Genomic DNA, 16712 nt, shown 5'->3' with positions numbered 1-16712 from the left:
CCATCCAAGCAAACACAAGGTCACTTAAACAATAATTGGAATGGTTCATAAAAGAGGCAATATCAATTTTAAAGACACTCCCTGATATGATTTTAAGTACACCCATGAGTTATATCAAGTTTGGGGATTGAGGGATTCCAAATGCTCACAAGAGGGACCAAAAGTGCAAGATCAGCATTACATCTGGGAGACCCCCCACCACAAATCAGCTGAGTCCATTGTCAACAAAGTACACATCTACATGTGCCTGCCCACTCCAGGGGGAGATGTGATTGGGCAGGGTGTGATGATAGTTCTTTATAATTCACTGGTCACACAGTTGTGCAATGTGCACTTCTGTTCTCTAGGCACAGACCAAGTGTAGCACCTTGGGCTGTGCTCCTGTTACTCGTAGCTTCATCTTGGTGGCTTTGTTACAGCTATTCTTCCAACAGAGCTAAGGGTTACTCAGTAAACAAGCCTCTTAGGTATTCCAGTTCCCTATGCAGATTATTCCCATGGAAAAGAGCCGGAGCTTGCACTTGCAGAGTTTCCTCCTCCTCCTCATTCTTCTGTTGGGTGGGGATGGGTTAAGGGGATGGGGTGGAAGGAAGTTGGGATTTTCACCCCCCAGGTTCCAGCCACTAAACCCACATCCCCAAGGTAGATTACAGGGCATCATTTAGAGTCCAAGGCCACCTGTATGGAGGACGTGCACGTCTGCACTGTCTTCTACATCTGCCTCTGCTCTCTGGAGGAAGCAGAGAGGAATACTTTTGCCCATGTTCTAGAAAGGAATTTTTGCAGCATTGCTGCCCTCCTTCTTGGAAAATGTAGGACTGTTCTGCTGGTGCATTATGGAACTCTTCCTCTGCTCTGGCATATTCTTTAGTGTAAGCTTTCAAGCGGTGGTGGAGACATAACATGTATTCTCAAGCACCAGAAACTGAACCTTTAGGAAAGCTCCTGAAGCATACATAAAAATGAGCTGTTGGGCTCTCTGTTGGCCTTATCCTGCTCCTGTGGCACTGAGCCCCTCCTGAAGGGTGCTGAGCCCCTCCCCAAAGCCGAACTCAGTGGGAGTTAAGAGTGCTTCTGACCTTGCATGGGGCACTCAATACTTCACAGAATAAGGCCCTTAGTTGCAGCTCGTGTTCATGGAAACATGGAATTTAAGCTACTTGAATGTGATAATCACCAAGTTCTCATGATCTTTATTCACAACTAATTCCTTCAAACAAAGATATTATGCAAAAACCTCCACCAAATATGTTAATGGCATTTGAGCCCTAGAATAGTCAGTAGCACCAACCAAAATAAAAAGCACCTTTCTGACAAGAGCTATTCCTATTGCAGGAATTAAAATCATTTTCAAATATGTCTCCTGGTCAAAATATTCCTGCTAGGTCAAGTAACTCACCATTACTCTGATATGCTATTGTGAAGAAACTTTAATTTAATGGGGGCTCATTTTAAAAGAGACAATCAAGAAACTTTAGAAAAGCTTTACAAATAACACAAACACCTACATTCCAAATCAAACAATGCCTTCGTTGTGTTGTAATCAGAGTACATTTTTCAAACAATATGCGGGGTTGTTCTTCACTAACAATCACAGGGAAACACACTTTCAGATGACTAATGCATGGTATGTATCTGTATATGTAAAATACCGTGTTCACTGAATTTATACTCTCTTAGTCACTCTCAAAACCTACTTATAAAATATGCAGACATTGTGTGCTTTTTACAAATAGGAAAATGACCTGAATACGATACAAGAAGTTTCCAGATGTAGAATCCAACCTTGCTGTTCCTGTGCTTAGGTCGAATGATCTTGACCTGATCTTGAAGAGTTTGAAAGGCTAATCCACTCATTCCTATTCCAGACATACACAGATTAGGTGTCTGTTGAAATAACTTGCACTTTTGAAAATAGCAACAAAATTGCAATTGGCTTTGCAGTTTTCAGTTTGGCAAATAGTACTGGCCCCTTGCCCTCCCTTTGCTATATCCCACGAAGAACCCAACTGTTCTGGTCAGTCACAATGCAGTCTTTGTAGCTAGTAAATATCAGTTTCAGGGCTGGCTTCTTTCTTGATCTCTGATTTGATTTTGCTTTAGAGTTGCAGTGCTGGGTGACCTTGCAAGTTGTCTTGTGTGTGGGCTTTGATTGGAGGTTATCTTGGTTCAGTGTTGGCCTCCTTTTGTACGTTTCGAAACAAGACTTACAAAAAGGCATGATGGCTTTGAAATAGCTGCTACCCACTTCTCTCAATTGGCAGGAGATAACAGAAATGTTATAGGGCCAAACCCTCAGATGGTGTAAGTTGCCCTTGACTTCAATGGAGCTATGCTAGTTTACACCAGCTGAGGGATCTGGCTTCAGAGATATACCCAAACACACACACATATATGTGTGACTATATTATATACGTACACACATAGGTGCATACACACACATTATATATAAACTATGTCAAGCATCATCTTTTATTGCGATACAATGCAATAATCGCACCACATGTTACCTGAAAAACCCAGCATATAGCAGGAAAATATTACATGCATGCACACAGACACATGAAATACTGTGCAGCTTTTTGGCCAGTGATGTTCTCCACAGAAGTCAGTTAGCAGGTTGATTGTTGCTACATGAGTCCAATAAGGAGTAGTTTGGCACATCTCTGTCCCTGTATATCATCAGCAGATACTGTCTGTGCAATGCCCTTTTATAATTAAAAACTGGACAGTTTCCCTGTGCCTATTAATATTATTCTGCATAAATCTGTCCAATAGCCCCCCAGCTGCCCGTGTCTACTGCACGAAACCTTGCAAATGGATTTGGCTTTCTTTGTGACTCAATAGTCAAGTGAAGCAAAATTATTTTCCTGGACCCACAGTGAAGACTATTTGTGAGTGTGTGTGTGTGTGTGTGTGTGTGTGTAAATAAAAGAGAGAGTTTTAGGAAGATTGAGGGTTTGATTTTATTTCATTTGTCTGGGGCTGTTTCTTGTAACAAGAGTGATACTTTATTTTAACTATCCCCTAAATAGTTTCTTCCATGTAAAGAATCTTTTATAGGACAGGATGCCTGATATAGTCAAATAAACTTGAAAGACCTTTGGGATAAAATTTGGCCTGAATCTTGAAGACTCTGTTAGGTTCAAACCCCTCTTTTTTTTTAAAAGGGGGATGTTAGGGCTAATTGCTTACATCTGAATCTCTGGCTGAGTTCGCTTTACTTTAGTTTCATTGTTCTGTTGCATGTGGAAGAGTAACAAATAAATGGAAGCCCACAGTTTGACACCATCAGCTTGATCTACATGCAAGCTTGCCCAAATGGTGATATTTTATAATACCAAGCTGGTGAGCTTTCAGCAGAGCTGAGAAAAAAAAAATTGGTAGCCCACTAAAGTAGGGAACCGAGAAGGGTAATTACTTAAAGCATATTTACAACCTGCATAACAATGACTTGCTTAATGAATTGAAATATGTGGGCTGCATAATGAATGGGCAAGGCCCCCGAACACTTTCCCCAGCAGTCCATTGAACTCCCAGAGGCATTAAAAGTATACTTCTTGACTTAAGACTATAGCAACACATACTGCTCCTATCATTCATGTGGGCTGTGTTTCACTGACAAAAGAAAAAGGATTTTCTTATTGTCTCTGCCATGCTGACCTTTAGAGTGTTTACTTTTCAATCAGCTTTAAGAAGGCAAGGTTGAACTCCCCAGCATTAGCAAGTTCAGCATGCCAGTACTTTCACCCAAATATCTGCCAAGATAACACTGAAGTGACAAATAAACACAAGTTGTTTTTACAGGTGTAAAACCAACAGATCAAATGCTGACCTGAGCTGCAGTTGTGAATCTGGACTGTGTCGTATTTGAAGAACACCACTGCATCATTTACACTTTCAAACCCTTTGTAATCTTAATCTCTTTGTTGCTTTTATGTTATACTGGCCCCCCAAGGTTAAAGAAAGAGATTTAGACCTTAAACACAAATCCAGCCTTCAAGCTCTGGAATTATCTTTGCCTTTAAATGCAACTGATCAATGCCCATTTCTTTTGAAAATAAAACCCTTTTGAACCTTGAAAGCCTTCCACTGTTGAGCTATGTCTAAGTGCCACATGGGGAAATGGGCAGAAAAAAGCCCATTTTTTCCTTAGTGCTTGCATTAGAGGTCCTAAAGTTCAGTCCAACGCAATCAATTTAATTGGCGCTAGCTCTAGTGACAAATTATGCTGGTTTACACTCAAGTGTAGCACAGATTCCTCAGACGCTGGGAAAGAAGGGAGATACACTTCTTGGTCTCTACTTAAAGAGGGCAACAGTATTGGAAAAGGAGCACATTTAATTTATCACTGTCAGAGCAGGTGCAAAGTTTAATTCTAACTAAAAGCATTAAACAATTAACCCAGACAGTCAGGCCCTTCTAAAAATGCTCAGTTGCAGGGAACACATGGACCAGATTACCAATGGAAAAAGTCATGGCTCCTCTTTTATTCAAATGAATATCTTCTATCAATTAAAAAAAAAAAACTTCTTAGACCTCTGATAACTACTGAAATAAAATCCTGAATAGGAAAGTCCACCTGAGTGTCAGAAAATAGCTGCCTTTTAAGTAACACATTGATCCTTGATACTCTATGAATTAGGAATTCTATACTTCATATTATGCCAATAGGAGCTTTCTGTAATACACATGCACATGCTTTTGAAAGTGTCTAAGCTCTATTATTTCCTTTTAAAGGGTGATGTACTCATCAGGTTGCATTTTTTTTCCTTTGATGCATTAAAGAAATAATAAAGAAAAGTCTCGGCAAGTCACTGGTGGGCCAGAAATATTCTCCACTCAGAAGTCATGACTTCAAATGGAAGACACCCAAATCACATCCGGATTCAGCAAAGCTCTTAAGAATATTCTTAAGTCCTGTTTAGCAAAGCAAAGTCTTTTAATAAGACTTAAGCATGGGCTTAAAGTTAAGCGTGTGATTCAGAGCATTGATGAATAGGGATGGTTGCTGAAGCAGGGCCATAATGTACAGCATGCTGGTATGTTACACTGTTATATTGCTATTCACCAAATGTGGCATTAAAAACCAAATATTGTAAGAACACTAGAGTAAATATTCTAGCTTAACAACTTGTCTCAATGCTTTGAAGTACTCATCTTTCCTGGATTCATTACAAAATCCAGCTTTCTCTGATCCTGTCTCATCCACAACCAAAAGGGGGGGCGGTGTGGGAGTATAAATTCTCTAGGAGGTTTGCCTCACTATTAGATCTTCTTTTCAAGCAACATGTGTCTGTTGTAAAATATTCCCACCAGAAATTGTATTAAGGTGGAAGTGCTTGAATCCTGTCTGTATAGCTTCAGCATGCCCTCTTAGATTTCAAATTGAGTGCATAAAATTCCCATATTTTCCAACGGATTTTGTACTGGATATAACTTTGAATGGCCGAGTTAATTTAGAAGTCTGTCCCTTCTTTCTGAGCCTTTATAAAATATGTATCTATGGAAGATAAATTGTTTCATTATATTCTATTATTTTGTGGATCTTTATGGATAATGTGCTGATCATATCAAAACAGTGAGAATAACAATATTATATGATTCCCTCTCCAGTGTCATCAGCAGATTCCCTTCTCCTCCCATCATTTCAACATCATTACCAGGTGTCATTGCTTAGATCTCAGGTAGCCAATTTTGAAGCAATTCATCTGCAAAAGAAATGCCAAATGCCTGCGTCAGACATTCAGATTGCATTTCTCAAATTCACAGGTACAAATCCATAAGGGCTGAAGGGTTTGGTTTCCTATAATACAATGTAACCAGAGTCAATGCGGTCTAAAAACAAATTCATCGGTGACACATCTCCCTGTCTCTGAAATCCAAACATGCAACTCACTGTGAGACAAAGACCTCATTAAGACACACAAAGAAAGGAATAGCATAAGGAACTTAAAATTATGTGGGATTTGTCCTTTACTTGTATATCTTTGAGCACTCATCACCATAATATCAAAGAATTTACCAGGTAAATTAGATTTGCATGGTGAGGATAGTGGTGATCTTCAAGGAGGCCACTGTTTTTCTGCCGTCTGCTAGGGTAATATGCCTAAAGTGGCATGGGGTCCAGTTCGGCTCAACAGGGAGTCGGTATTGGTTGGGAAAGAGGCATGGCCAAAGATGGTAGGGGGATTCACTGCATCTTCTCAGCAGTCTCTATTGGCGGGACTCTTAGAGAGATCTGGGCAAGAAACATTTTTTCCATCCAGGGAAAGTATTTGAGATTTTGAAAAAATTTCTCATCCTACATTGGGATGAAAAGTCAAAATCTGGAACATTGTCATGAACCGACAAATTAAAAAAAAAATTGGTTCAGGTCAACCAAATGTTTTGTTTCAGTAACTTCAAAACATTTCTTACCACTTTTGATCAGTTTTTTATTTTTATATTTTTGCTATACTTTGCTTAAATTTCAAAATGAAAATTTGTTTTGAACTAGGAAACCAGAATTTTTTGGTTTGGAAAATGTCAAAATGTTTGAAAGTTCATGAGCACTGAAAAATTCCTGCCTAGCTTGACTGCTAGGAAGGGCCTGGCAGATTTTAAAGCTGCCCTCTTCATCAGGCACTCAGAGACTGGGCAGGCAGTGGTATCAGGCTGCCCTCCGTAGGTCTGATTCTGCCTTTGTTCAGGGGCTCAAGCTGCCACCGGGATTTATAACATACTCCTCCATCTGCTAGGTTCAGAGATAGCATTTCCATTTCAGGAATTGAGAGCACAGCAGAGATGTGCAGGATAGAAGTACACCTGGGTCTAAAATGAGAATATTTGGGAGTTGTAATGAGAATAGTTGGGAGGAGTAATGGGAAGCCCCCACAAACTTCTTGGACTCATGCTTTGGAAATTAGCACATGAACTTTGTTGCTGTCATTGTTAAAGTTCTTTATTGATTTTATAAATAATGGAACAGAGGGGCAAATGAATCTAGAAATCAACAAGTCCCCTACATTAAGTAATGCAAAAACAGGATGCAAAAATAAACAATTCCTAAATGTGTTCTTTCCCTGTCCAATGAATGAAATGATCCTCAAGCTCTTAAACTGATCAGTCAAATGAGCTACCACTAAGCTTAACCGCTAAGCTTAATCTTGTACCTAGGTACATGCCCTTTTCTGACTGTTAATGAAAGCAACACGGAGGGCCATATTGTGTCTATTATGCAATGTGCATGATGCCTATTATGCAATACCTCCCAGACCTCCTAGGGCGTGCAGCTGCTGTAGCCCCTCTTTGTCTCGTGGATGGGTATCTACCTGGGGTGGCTAGCCTCTCCCACTGCTCCTGCCACCAGAGTGACCCTCTATTTTTAGGGGGAGGTATGTCTCCTTGAGCTGGAATTGACACCTCCAGCTTGAAGTGCCGACATACCCTTTGTAGGGTGTAGCATGCCCTTCCTGGCCAGCTCTTCTGGTCAGTGTGTAGAACTGGAATTGGTGGTGGGGAGAGCTTGACCACACACCCTCCCCAACCCTTTTCAGATGGATTGACCCCTCAGAGGCACTAGCGGAGAGCAGTGAGGAGCAGGGCTTAATTTGTACCAGGGCTGAGCCCCGGCACCTCTAGGCTCGGCAGTTCATAGCTCTGATACCTCTGGGCTTGCTGCATCAGTTATGAACGTAAAAAAAAATTGCTTGCGTCCCAGCACCTCTTTCATTACAAATTAAGCACTGGGGCAGAGGTTGCAGTTGTGGCCTGCCTCCATACTGGGTATGCAGGAGGGAAAATGTCTGTGTTTCCTTCCTCCATTACCTGGTCTCAGTCCTGCAGCGGGACAGACATAACTGGGCCCTAAATGTTGTATTTAATGTTAACACAGAAAAGACAATCTATCTGAAATAAGCAAAAAGGAGACAAATGAAAGAAAAGAAAGAGACGGGGCCCAGATTGGATGAGGAAATGGTTTACCAAAGAATTCCCAAGCAGCTCTACAGCGAGGCAAGCCCTGGCAGATTTTAAAGCTGCCCTCCTCAGCTGGAGCTCAGAGAGTGGGCAGGCAGCAGTAGCACAAGCTGCTCTCCATAAGTTTGAATTCACCTGGGTCCCGCCCTGAATCTGGCCTGGTGAGAATTTTCCCCTTGGGGGAGGTTGGAGCTCAGCTGTTCTCTGCCAGGTCTCAGCTGGTAAATGGTGCTTTGGAAGACCATAGCTAGTGACAGCAGCCTAACAGGGCAGTGGAGGTCGGCCTACAGAATCAGGGAGCTGCAACTGGCTCCCTGGTGCCTGACATCTGTCTTTTGCTGAGACCCACAACAGAAAAATAAATCCCTTCGTAGAGTTAGTCGCGGGTTAATCCCTAAGAGCTGGGCTGCCTATCAAAAGCATTTCCAAAACAATTTCACAAGGACAGGTTTCCTTGTGAACCATTCCAGTAATTTCTGGTTTCATTTGGGCTGGGAATAGCACCAGAATTGCAACCTGCAGAACGTGCCTTCAGAAGTGTGTTTATCTTGTGTTGTTTATAAGGCCTGATCCAAAGCCCACTGAAGTCAAATGGGACCTTCTGTTGTTTTCTGGACTTTGGATCAGGTGATTAATGAGTATGGGCTCAGTTCTACAACCTTTACTCTCATGAGTAGCCCCATTGAAGCCAATAAAAGTAGTGGTGTCTGTAATGACTATTCACAGCAATCAAGACTGCAGGACTGGTTCTTATGTGGAAATGTAACAATGAGTACACTGGGGTCATAGACAAACTATGCACTCCAACTTGTACAAAACCCTTTGTAATTCAAATTGGTGCTAGGTTTCCCAAAGCACTCATTTATCACACCTCGCTGCAAAATAAGGAATTGCACATGTACATGTCTCATCTCACATCGCTCTCTTATTCCTTTATCCTATTTATCTAGATTTAACTGCCATGTCACAGTAGTCGCCATGAAATCTGGTTAAATTGCCAGTATTAGCCAGGAGTCTGATAAAACTTAATGTTGCTAACAAGACCAGCCTTTCTCTCTTCTGTTAACTAATCTTTCCTGGTGCATTTAAGCATGGAGAAACCTGCCAAGAGTGAAACTTCCAATCAGAACTACTCATTTGGGTGTGCAGCAGGGTAGTTTCCCAGTGTGCTGGGGAGAGAGAGAGAGAAAACAGAGGAGGCAATGAAGGGAGAAAGGGATTCATGACTGGAGGTGGTGTCGGGAATGCAGACAGAGAGTGCTAGTACTGACCATGGCCACCTTTCCTTTTCTTGTTTGGTATTAATATTATATTTTATTTGTATTGTGGTAGCACCTGGAAGCCTGAGTCCTGCACCAGGATCCCATTGTGATAAGTCTATAAAGCCTATATTTTGATCTTGTGCTTATCAGAAGTGAAGCAGTCATACTGTGCTGCCTTAACCCTCGCTATGCACTGGGCCAGCACCATTACATTGATGTTTTAAATGGTGGGCCGAGTACATGGAGACTCTGTTGAGGCCTCGTTCAAAATCAAGTGGAAGAGAAAATCCAGAGATATGTAGGCAACTTTGAAAACTTTGATTAACATACTTTTATAAATTCTTTCTTTCTTTCTTTCTTTCTTTCTTTCTTTCTAAAATTGTTTTTATTCCTTAAAGTGTAAACCATCATTAGAAAGACCAAATGAATTTCCTTGCAGTAGGATAAACACTCAGCTGTGCCACTTACCGGAACTCAAAAACATAAACAAAAATAAACCAAATGATTTTCACTGTAAATTCATCCTCTACTGTACAGTAGTATTTCTGGATTGTAATCAAGCCAGTGTTTATACTTACATCAGAGTAATACAATTTCAGTGGTGGCAGGATCCAGATCCACATGTACTTTTATATGGAGGAGATGAGGATCATAGGGATGGAGAAGAGAATACAAATGATCAGCTAGATAAAGTATCAGCATTCTTAAGGCTAGATTCTGGCTATGATTATAAGCCTAAGTAAAGGAGCAAGAGGGTGAAAGAGTCCCATTTATATACTTTTTCAGGTTACCCAGACTTTTGGGTCCATGTGCAACATGGTAAACAGGACTACTTGCCTACTTCAGTATTGCCAACCCCTGCAGTTAAAAAATCATGACTCAGGTCCCCCAGATATCATGAGATTGGGATACTGTTGTAACTCTGGATGTTCTTGTTATCCATGTAAATGTCCAGTACTTTTCAAAATCATGCTAAGCTATTGGTCTTGACATCTTGTGGCAATGAGTTCCACAAGCTAATCAGACATTGCATTGTATTTCCTTTTATTGGTTTAACGTTTGCAATCTTTCAGTTTAATCAGATATCTGCTTGTTCTTATATTATGAGACTAGGTGAATAACAGTGCTCAATCTACCTCCTCTAGTCCATTCATTACTTTGTATATCTTTTTTTCACGGGTAAAAGTCTTTAGTGACAGAGTTTGTTAATGCTGGAGAGTTCAGTGTTGCTTTCTTAAAGCAGCTTGAACAGTAAATACTAGAGCTGGATGGCAATTTTTAGACAAAGTGTTTTTTTGTCAGAAATGCTTATTTGTTGAAACAGAAATGTTTAATGGGAACATATCAGTTTCAATAAAATTTTTCATCTGGAAAGGTTTCTCAGGTCAGGATGGAATTTCTGGTCATAACCAGCAAGAGACAACGTGTGCCCACCCCAGAAAAGCTGTAATAATCAGGGCATTCACCTGGGATATGGGAGACTCAGATTCAACTCCCTGTTCTTTCACAGTCAGAGCAGCTGGATCCTGGGTCTCCCATTTGAGTGCTGTGGCCATCAGGCTATTGTGGGGTGGGCTCCATCTCTCCGGATTTTTGCCAAAGAATTTGAAAGGTCTCAAGGCAAAATGGGAAAGATTGTGGAAAAGATAACAGTGAATTCAGCTTCTCCATGCTCTGACCACACTTCCACTATCATCCCTCTGCTACCACCCTTCAGCAGTGCTGCACCTAATGATGCTTCCAGTGTTAGTGCTGCTTGCCTCTTGCTTTTTCCTACCCTTGCACTAGTTGTCCTGCTACGCTAACTGCTGAGTGAACTGCCACTAGCATTGCAGTTGGCCTTAAAGAGTGTTACAACATCCTTTGAACTTGAGAAAGTTTGGGAAATCTTTTAAGTCGCAATATGGGGTCAAATACACTGGAAACACATTGCTTCCGGTATTAAACGTAATTGTGGTTAACATTATGAGATATAAATTATTAAACTAAATGAGGTTTGGCTAAGCTGCAATGATGGAGGAATGTGGAATACAGCTTGAAACTCCCTACATTTCTTTTTCGGAACATGCACGTGTTAGAACTCTGCTGCTGCAGAATGTCTTATATAGAGATGACCTCAAATCATGAATCTTCGGCCCAGAACTGGCTGAATCTGAACATCTCCATGGGTGTTTGTATTTGCGGGATTTATTTTGACCCATTATAGAGACAGGCTGAAACCTCTATTAGCATTTCCCCAGAGCTTTGGAGCGTCACCTTTGAGGCTCCATGTCAGAACCATCTCTAATTATAAAGCACATGAGAATGTTCAGCCAATGCTATTGGTCAATTAGATGAATATTCGTCTTTTCATGAAAGACCTGACTGTGATCTCTTGTCAGAGTGACACTGGTGCATCTCCATGGCTTTCAGCTGGGTTACTCCTGATTTACACTGGCATAAGTCAGATCACAGTCAGGTCTATTGTCACACCCAACCAATTGCTCCACTACACAAAAAGTAGGAAGGAGGAGTTGTTTTTCTTAAAGTAAACGGAACCCCTCGGCGCCATGCAGCAAGCCCACCACCGCCACTTCACCACATTCCTGCTTGGGAAACCAAGGCATGGTTCTCTGCTCTGTGCTGGCCCAAGCATAATGGCTCCCTTGCCCATTTCATTTTGTTAATTTTAAGGCCTGATCCAAAGCCAGTCTAAGTCAATAAGAATCTTTCCATTGACTTCAGCTGGGCTTTGGATCAAGACCAGAAGGAGTTCTTATTGTTGTTCATGTGTTTTAAAGAACTGCTCCCTTGCTCTTCATTGTACTCACTACCATCCAAACAGCTCAAGAGCGCACTTTAGACAGCATGAGAGATGCAGGAAGTGGAGTCACTGTTACTGAATGAATAGGCTTGGAAGGATTAGATTTTTATCAGTAAATGTTGGCAATCGTCGATTTTACTGTTCACATGGATGAAAAAATATTTCATTTGACAATAATAAAAATTTACAGATAGACAAAGTAAGAAAAATGCTGCTTGTGATCTCCTTTGAGTTTGATTTAAGGATAGTTTCTTTGTATATTTTGACCTGTGATGCTGACAATTTGTGTCGTAATGGTTATCAAGGTTTAACTTTTTGAATCTCAATGTCTAGTCATTAAATAATTATTGTATGGCCCCCACTGTAGTCTGACACCTGCCATAATTTGCAGCAGCCGTGAAAATGTAAATTGAGGAACATGGATGAAATGCTTAAAAATAGACATTGATATTATATGTCAAAATTATAAAAAAATAAAAATGGAATCCTGCCAAGTCTATGTATTCAATTACATAACAAAATTTAAAACATTAACAAAAAATTGCCCTTTCCCAGTGAAAACAGGACATTTTCAAGCTGAAAATTGAGACTAGTTCCACAAACCAGACACATTTTATTTTAGCACAACTAAGGCCATATCTAAGTAAAGGTGGATATGCCACAAAAACCCATGCAGCTGTATGTTGTTTCTTGCGTTTGATGGAAAACGTCCCAGGAAAGGTACATTCTGCAGACAGAAAATCATCCAAAATGAAATTCCAAAAATGTTTGCAGGGAAAATTTCCTCCCCCCAAGTTTTGTAAAGGAACAGAGAGAGATGTGTTGATTATGTGTTTCAAAATCAAGATGTGTATGCATGTTTGTGCACAGCCAGCCTTGAGGTCCAGGGCTCTCTGGCCTGAATTCAAGAAAGCCTGAAGGGCTTGTCTATATGGAGCAGCGATGTGCATTACAGGGGTGTGATTTCTAAAGCACACTAATGTGTTGCACATTAATTGGTCCATATGGAATCTGCTGGTGTGATGGGAAAGTTCCCCAGTGCACTTTAACGTGGCACACATTGGTGTGCTTTAAAAAGTATACCTCCTGTAGTGCGCATTGCTGCACTGTTACAAGCCCTTAGGCACAGCTTCTCAAGAGGTACTTAGGCACCTAACTCCCATGGGGAGGGATAGCTCAGTGGTCTGAGCTTTGGCCTGCTAAACCCAGGGTTGTGAGATCAATCCTAAGGGGGCCATTTAGGGGGTTCTGGGGCAAAATTGGGGATTGGTCCTGCTTTGAGCAGGGGGTTGGACTAGATGACCTCCTGAGGTCCCTTCCAACTCTGATATTCAATAAATCTCAATTTTGAAATACACCAGGAATGTAACTTCCATGGGAGTTAGATGCCTCAGTGTCTTTGAGGATCTGAGCCTTAAGCACATACTAAACTTTATACATGGTTAAGTCCCATTGACTTAAACACATGCTTAAGCGCTTTCCAGAATCAGGACCTCAGTGCCTCGCAGGATGTGCTCAAGCATCCTGTTGGGTTGGGCCTCACCAGCCCTATGCCTGGTACTAATAGCAAAATATCCTGGACTTACATTCTATTCCTATTGCAAATCCGAGAGCTACTGTAGGCATCAGCCTTTGATTTGGGGAGATAGTTAATCAAAAGGTTTGTGGGTAAATTCAGCTCTGGTGTAACTGGATACAAGTCAGTGGAGCTGTATCAGCTTAGACCAGGCCTGGATTTGTCCCTGGTCTTTTGTTGAAAGTCTCTATTTTCATTCTTTGAAGAGCTAGTTGTAAGAAGGAAAAGCTTCTCATAAACATGAATGTGCTAATTCTGAAAAAGTGCGGTAGGGTTTTTGTTGATACACTCTTTAAAAGCGTGATCTGTTTTCTGCTTCTAGTTAAAGAGGGTAGTGGCAGTCTTTAGTGGCTGTGTCAGTGCAGCCCATATTATTATGTACAGATGTGCCAGCTGCAAGCAGGCATTATCTCTTTGATAGTGCTAAGCACTTTACAGTGGGTCACTGAGGTGCAGCTCTCAACCAATAGATCTAATTGCAATCCTTTTATGTTCTCTATGATTGCAGGTTTCTCCAGCACTATAAACAAATAGTAATCAACTAAACCTGTTACCTCTGAGCAGCAATGTCACGATAGGAAATATTAACTGTTCAAAATACAGTAATGATGGTTTAAAACTGTATTTGTTTCTTGAAAGTAAAAAATAAGGGAAAATCAGGAGCACCGGTACTGGAAGCATGAAGAGCCCTCTGGCTCTCTTTCATATAATGAAAAATTGTGTCTGCACAGGACATGTTTTATGTGGTCAAATACAGTGTAAATATTGTGTACATCTTTCTCTATAGCAACAACATATTAGCAATACTACAAATAATCTCTGCCTCTGAATCTACATTTTTATGACACAGTTATGCTAATATAAGACAAATTTGTATTTTGTTATGTGTCTAATCCACCCCAAATTAATCCATTTGTATTCCTATAATCCAACCAGCTCTCTCCTCACCTCAAGAAATATTAGACACAGAAACCAAAATATACAGTTGATAAGAAGCACTAGATCTGAATGCAAAGAAGGTTGTGTTTTTATTCCAAGGTTTTTTGTTTTAGGGGAGGACAGAACCTGTGGTTGTTTTTTTTTCCTAGTGATTTTTTTGCCATTATTTTTGGAGGGGATTAGTGAAGTAGCCTTTGTCAATTCTTTTGTTCCATTACATCGAGACATTTATTTTCAACATTGTCCTATAGAAATTTCACTGTGCTTGTTTTGCTGATCCTGTTGAACTACTGTGGAGCAATACCTTAAAAACTGCCAACAAGTTTGGGTTGCCATCCCTTCAAATTCAGTGAGCACTTGTGCATATGGGCAGGCTTGAATTCCCAGTTTTGCCTGGGTTTGTGGCTTTCTAAGCCCTTACCATCCTCTGCTGTGATTCCATCAGCTCTTGCAAGCTAAGAAGAGTTGGGCTGGGCTAGTATGTTCATGGGAGACCTACAAGGAAAATTCCCAGTATAGCTGTGCTGATGACTATATAGGTGGCTCTGAGTCAATATGAAGGCAGCGTGCTTCTCTTTTTGTGAGTTCTGGTGAGCTGATATCTAGGTGAAGAAGGTTCATACAGGTGAGTCATGTTTGGTTCAGGGTTCTGTTGTGATCTCATTTGTCAGACCTATTTTGAGATTATTTGCACAGCTCTAGGTTACCCCATTCGTCCTCTCTACCCCATACTCCGCTCCCAACCTCTGTCAACCATGCAGAATGCCATCCCTCGGCCAGGCCCTGGGAATCTCCCAGTCTGATCTACATTGTCATTTGTAGAGACCAGTAGCCTGAACTCTTCCCTGGCCCCTCCTAGGGAAAGATGTCCCCCTGTTGCATCTTCGGAGAAATCTCCCATCAGAGAAGGTTCTGCAGAGACTCAGAGGTCTACTAGGTATGGACCACGGCTCCCAATTCAAAGGGGCTTCACTGGAGGGCAGGACACAGGTAGCACCTGTTTCTTCCAGTGGGTGATGACAAATACTTGTATTCCCAATGTACACACAATAAGCATAGGTGCCTTAATGCCCCCAGAACCTCAGCTCTACGGATAGTGATCAGGGGGTAGGGATTATTACATGTCCCAGCTAATTAAGAACTAAAGAGTATAGGGCATTACTGCCTGCAGCTCAGTCTATCAGTTCTTGCAGTGGGAATTGTCTCTCTGGTCCTGTTGTCCTGTTTGGAGAAATTTGTCCTGGCCCCGAAATTCTCATTAGATTGGAAGCAGTGGGTCTTTTCCGCCAGCCCCCTCAAGGCCTTGGTGTGAGGAAAGTGGCAGATCGGTCTCCCCTGATGACACCTGGCCTCAGGATGGAGCAGTGGAGGTGGGTAGAAAGAGGGAAAGAGGTGGAAAGAGGCCACCAACGCTCTTGAAGTCAGCAAAGGTAAAGAGGAAGGGAGCTCCAGAGTCTGGATTGAGGGGGTGAGCTGAGGTGGAGGCACAGAGGATTTCTCTGCGGGAAGGGTTGGGGTTCACTGGATTTTTAGGTTCCGTAGACGCTGCAGGGATTGGTCTGGCATTAACCACTTTGAATGGACCCTGCAGGGTTTGACTCATGTAATCAACATGACCTTACAGAGCCCACCCACCCTGGGTATATATTGCTTATGTTATTATGCTCAGGGAGCACATGGAAGTAGCTTTGGCCATCCTGAAGCTCTGAAATGGGGCTTTCCACGTAAACTAATCATGAAGGACAGTTTATGAAATTTTCCATGGTTCGGCATTTAATCAAAACTGATCAATGAAGCTCTAATGCAAGATGAAGTTGTTGATCATTTCCTCGGAGAGGAAAAAAGTACAACCCAACAAAGCAGTACGGGTACTGTATTTGCTCTTGCTCTAATGCTGATGTCGGATAAGTAATTAGCAAAATGCTAATGTTTATTGTTACTTATTTAGCCTGTCTCGTGGGCATAAATAAGCCACTTCTATTTATTCCCCCCACCACATGCATCTATCCAGCTCCACTCAGGCCATCCTTGTGTCTGAGGAGACCTGGATGCTCAGCTTAGCCCCTTTATTGGCCAAAGGGGGTCACTGTTAAGCAGTGCAAACCAGTCTCTCTGTAGAACTAAAACTAAGCATTGTGCCTTTGTACCACTCCCAGCCCCTACTCATCCGGGG

This window comes from Natator depressus, chromosome 3, assembly GCF_965152275.1.
Source record: "Natator depressus isolate rNatDep1 chromosome 3, rNatDep2.hap1, whole genome shotgun sequence".
In the NCBI taxonomy this organism is placed as follows: Eukaryota; Metazoa; Chordata; order Testudines; family Cheloniidae; genus Natator; species Natator depressus.
This window is presented reverse-complemented; position numbering follows the sequence as displayed.